Below are 5,426 nucleotides of genomic sequence, written 5' to 3'. Positions count from 1 at the left end.
ATATGAAGATCCAAATTATGGAAAGATCCGTTATCCGATAAACCCCAGGTCCTGAGCATTCTGGATAAAAGGTCCCATACCTGTATCATGAGTGAGAGTCCATGCTCATGCAAAGCAGAGAGAGTCCTGGGAAGAAAACAGTTTTGCTCCTATTAATAGCCTATTAGCTGCAGCTTACCTACTGGGGTTTGATGCACAGTTGGCTTTTCCTTGTCCTTTATTGCTATGTGGCTTAACTTGGATGTACAGTATGGACGTTAAGGGAAAAAGGAAAGCAGTTGAGGAGCTATAAGGACTACACATTTTGTAATTAAGGGCCTATAAGTGCTACAAGTGTTGTAAACAGACAGAAAAACACACAACGTTTCTAAAACTTAATTGGCTTTTGGCAGAGAGCCCAAAATACATGGCAGGTGCACTTAGATAGATTTGTAACAATTTAAGAGAAGTAAAGAAACAATTGTAGCAATTTAAGAAAATCAGGTCTCCTGGGAAAATTGTGACTTGCAGCTTAAATGGCAATTCACTTTCCTTAGCAAAACTGTAATAACACATAAAAACCACAGAAATGTGTTCAAACTTTCATAACCTGCCAAATTTTGTAAAACGAACATGGTAATTCGGGGTGTGGCCACAAAATAGTCATGGTCAAAATAATTTGCTATCTTTTTGTCCCTCTTTCTGTTTCCAATCTTTTGGGAGGTATGTTCTACATCAGTGATCCCCAACATCAACCAACCCCAAAATGTTGCTCTCCAACCCCTTGGATGTTGTTCCCAGTGGCATGAAAGCAGATGCTTATTTTTGTAATTGCTGGTATGGAGGCAAGTTTTAGTTGTATAAAAACAGATGTACTGCCAGACAGAGCCTCCGGTAGGCTGCCAGTATACAAAGGACTACCAAACAGCCAATCACAGCCCTTATTTGAACCACCCGGGAACCTTTTTCATGCTCATGTTCCTCCTCAACACTTTTTTACAATTGAAGGTGGTTCATGGGTAAAAAAGGTTGGGGACCCCTTTTCTGGATGATTACCTAAGATCCAGGCATGCACGATACATAAGTCAGAATTTATGTACCACACGTGGTACAAAGGCAGTGCAGAGGAAAAGTAGCACAGGCCAAGGTTAAGACGGACCATGTTGGTTCCAGAATTGACCTTCTCTTTCTGCATCTTACTGGATGAAGCCACCATTCTAGGGAATCTATTGTTTCTTGAGAAATTATTCAAGTGGAATATAGAGAGTTCTCTGACTTGTCCCAGCATCTCAGTATTTCTTGCTGGAGAGGGTGCATGTGCAGTCTCGCCCAAGGAAGAGCCTCTATGGAGGACGTCATGAGCCCTAAAACTTTAATCATTTGTCTTACGGAGATGGGTAACTATGTCTTGAGGTGACTGACAAGGTCTATGATCTTGGAGGTCCTCCGGGGAGTCAACATAACTAACATTATCTCTGTGTCGATAACCATACTCAAGAACTACTTTTGTCTTGAATGAATTAGCGACGACTTCTCCTTGTTGACAATCTATTCAAGGTACCGAGATGTTTCCGACACTGCTGTAAACAGCCAGTCATCCAGATATGGTATAACATATATTCCCTTCTGACGAAGAACCGCCACAACTGAGGCTACAACCTTGGTGAATACCCTTGGGGCAGAAGTGATACCGAAGGGCGAAACCCGGAATTAAAAATGATGTAGCTGACCTCCCAAACTTCCTATTCTTAGAAACTTCCTGTGTGCTCGAAATACAGGGATATGCAAAAAAGCATCCATCAGGTCTATGGTCGAAAGATAAAACCCAGGCTGCATAAATTCTGAAGGAGGAAAAGCAAAAATCAGTTATAAAAAACCCACTGATTTGAAGTCAAGGTTACCCAGTGGTCTAGAAAAAAAGCTATTCTTCCACCCACTGGAAGATCTCTGGTGTCAGAAGTTCCATCTACAATTTGATGATAGAGTCTTACCTCTACCTCTTGTGCCTCTGCCTCTCGGTGAAACACCTCGTGATATGTATGGCTGGAACTTCTTCTTGTCCTTTTCGCCATATTTAGGTTGTCCAAGTCTAACTTGAGACGTCTTTTGCCTGCGAAAAAAATTACCTCTCCACTTTATCCCCTGCCTATCCTGGGGCAGGGTCTTGCCTTTCTCATCAGACATATCCTCCATGAGAGTGTCTAGCTTGGAGCCAAAAAGATGACCAGGCTTATGGTATCTGTTGCCCATGGCTTAAGCCAAATGGCTCTCTTAGCTGTGGTGGAAAGGGCCATATTCTTAGATGATAGCTTTAACTACTCAATGGAGGAGTCACATAAAAACTCTGAAGCTAGCTTAATGCCTTTCAGGGACTTTAACAGTTGATCCCTAGGAACTTTGGAATATCTTCCTCAAATTGTGTAATCCAGTTCCTTACGGCTCTAGATACTGCCGAAGCGGCAGCAGTGTCTTGAACTGGATTAAGGTATAAGCTTTTATAAGCTTAATAATATTATCCAGTTGAAAAAGAGAGATATGCACCATTTCTTCCTCCGAGGAAGAGATCTCGTCAATTACAAAAAATTCACCTCCCTCAACTGAGGAGGGCATGTCTTCAGACACCTCCTTCAGGATTGATTGAATACAGTAAAAGTCTGCTGTAGCAGCTCCTTAAACCAATCCATAGAAACCTCCAGAATTGAAGGGACTTTGTCCTTTGCTAGACAACTTTCACAGCTGGCCCCTATCACATTCCCACAACAGGGTCAGTTTAGTCAGAAGCCAGTTAACCTGCCTGTGTGTATTTGGAATATGGGAAGAACCAGAATACCCAGATGAAGCCATCCTGTCGTCAATTTGTTATGTTTTGGTAGAGTAGAGTATAACAGTGCTTTATTAGCAGGCTCATGCAGCCATTACACAACAGTAAGCAACTCTAACACCACAAGCTGTATAGAAAGTATGCACAGTATAAGTCCTGAACACAGTGACATCTACAGGCCATTTGTATAAACACCACAATAAGTGCAAATGCCATCAGAGAAGCAACAAGCCACCGTGCACCATCTGTGATCTCCCTTCCCCACCACTACATTTGCACCGTGCTGTGTGGGCCCACTGCTGACGCCAATGTGTACTTGAAATGCCAGGGCTTATTTAGAATCTCAATCTGCACCTGCTAGTTAGTACCAAGATGTCTGCATCTGCTCTCATGGGATCCTGTTAAAAAGTTACTGCTTCTATTTATCAGGTACTTTACTAGCTAAGTTAGAATGAAGCTGAGGGATACTGAGATTGATACCTGTAGTACCAAGATGTCTGCCTCTGGCCTCCCGGGATTTGTTTCTGGCACATTTATGAGGTACTTTAGTATCCAGGTTAGTAGTTCCTGAAGCTGAGGGATAATGAGATGTATCCCTAGTAGTACATGCATGGGACCAATTAACCAGTATGCTCGGGCTTTCTGGAAAACAGATTTCTGGTTAATGGATCCTATACCGTTGCCAAGAAGTCTGCCCCTGTCTTTATGGAATCCAGTTATGAAGTTACTGACACGTTTCGGAGGTACTTTTATAAGGTAACCAGTACCAAAGTTAGAATGAAGGTGAGGGACACTCAGTGCCAGAAGGGCTGCTATAAGATGCCATAGACAGTCACTATTTATGGGGGCTGTTTGGGCCTTTGTGTACTTGAAATGCCAGGGCCTGTTTTGAATCTCAGTCGGGACCTGCAAGTTAGTACCAAGATGTCTGCCAAGTTTGCAGTTACTGATGCTGAGGGATACTGAGATGTATACCTAGTAGCACCAAGATGTCTCACCATGTGACCCTGTTAGAGAGTCACTGGCACATAAGGTACCTTAGTAGACAAGTGAGTCGTTCAGGGTTGTCAGGTTGGTGGTTTTTCAGTCAAATTGGGCTACTAATTTAAAGCCCAGGCAGGTTGTGAAAGTGCAAACTAGCCAAGGTGCAGATTTGGGCTACTTTTTGGGCCTTTGGCTAGTTTTTACTTTGGAAACCAGAAAAGGTTGTTTCTTGCCCTAATGTGCCAAGCGTGCGTCTCCCAATGCATGTTGGGTAATGTAGTTTTTGTTTAACAATTTGCTGCCAAGTTTAAGGTAAGACTACAATACCCAGCATGTAATGGGACTGACTTGTGTACAAGTCAGGAGTTACCAGATTTTGGGCTCTGTACCCCAGTCTCCCGTCACTCTTAAAAGAACAGTTCAGTGTAAAAGTACAAACGGAGTAAATAGACAGGCTGCACAAAATAAAAAATGTTTCTAATATAGTTTATTAGCCAAAAATGTAATGTATAAAGGCTGGAGTGACTGGATGTGTTTTTTATACTGAACAATTCCTTTAAGCATACTCACATTTTCCAGTGACTTTTCTCAATTTCAGACAATTTGGGGGTAATAATCTGCTGGCCCCAAAATTTCTAAAGGTTGAGCTGTTTTACCAATATTTATTGAAATTGCAAATGTATTAGGGCCTTATGGGGCTCCTAAACCTATGTAATGGGCTACTTTTGAAGTGCCTCTTGGCTGATTTTGGGCTGGTTTTGTAGCTCTTTGGCTGGTTTCGAAAATTAGACCTGACAACCTTGGAGTAGTTACTGATGCTGATCTTTCACAAAAGATTCGGACAAATACCAAAGCACATCTTAATTTGTATATGCAAATTAGGAGTGGGAAGGGAAACAGTTTTTTACTTCCTTGTTTTGTGACAAAAAGTTGCGCAATTTCCCTCCTTGTCCCTAATTTGCATATGCAAATTAGGATTCCGGTTCGGCCAGGCAGAAGGATTTGGCTGAATCCTGAACCGAATCCTGGAGTCGGTGCATCCCTAGTGCCGAGGAGTATAAAGTTGCAGCACATTTATGAGGTACAGTAGGGTTGCCACAGGTAAGGTTGCCTTACTATATTCTTATTAACAAGATTGGCATGAAGGCCAGGTGGCAACCTTAGGTACAGGATCTAGTTCATGTGCTAAAAGGAACAGATGGAGATATTATTGTCTGTCACAGATGACAGGGCAATGCTTTCTGTGGGTCCCCAGATATTCCAGGGCCCAGACAGGAAGTTACTCAGGAATATCAGTATTTTGCAGCTGTTTATTGGGCCAGGGCCACAGGAAGCCTGAATCTGGGAGCAGCTGACAATGTGGAGGGAAACTCTGACAGGAAGTACTTATTATGGGATGCTGAGGGCAATGTCACTTACTCTGGGATGACAGGGGACTATTATGGGATGTCAGTCTCTTGTCTCTATGGTTTGTCAGCAGCAGGACGTATTATGGGATGTCAGGCACCCTCAGGTTATTATGGGATGGCAGAAGTTGCTTATTATGGGATGGCAGGCTTCCTGAGTGCTATTATGGGATGTCAGTGTCCCTCGTGTTATTATGGGATGCCAAAGGGAGTATTATGGGATGTCAGGCTCACTC

The sequence above is a fragment of the Xenopus laevis genome, chromosome 7S (genome assembly GCF_017654675.1).
Source record: "Xenopus laevis strain J_2021 chromosome 7S, Xenopus_laevis_v10.1, whole genome shotgun sequence".
In the NCBI taxonomy this organism is placed as follows: domain Eukaryota; kingdom Metazoa; phylum Chordata; class Amphibia; order Anura; family Pipidae; genus Xenopus; species Xenopus laevis.
This window is presented reverse-complemented; position numbering follows the sequence as displayed.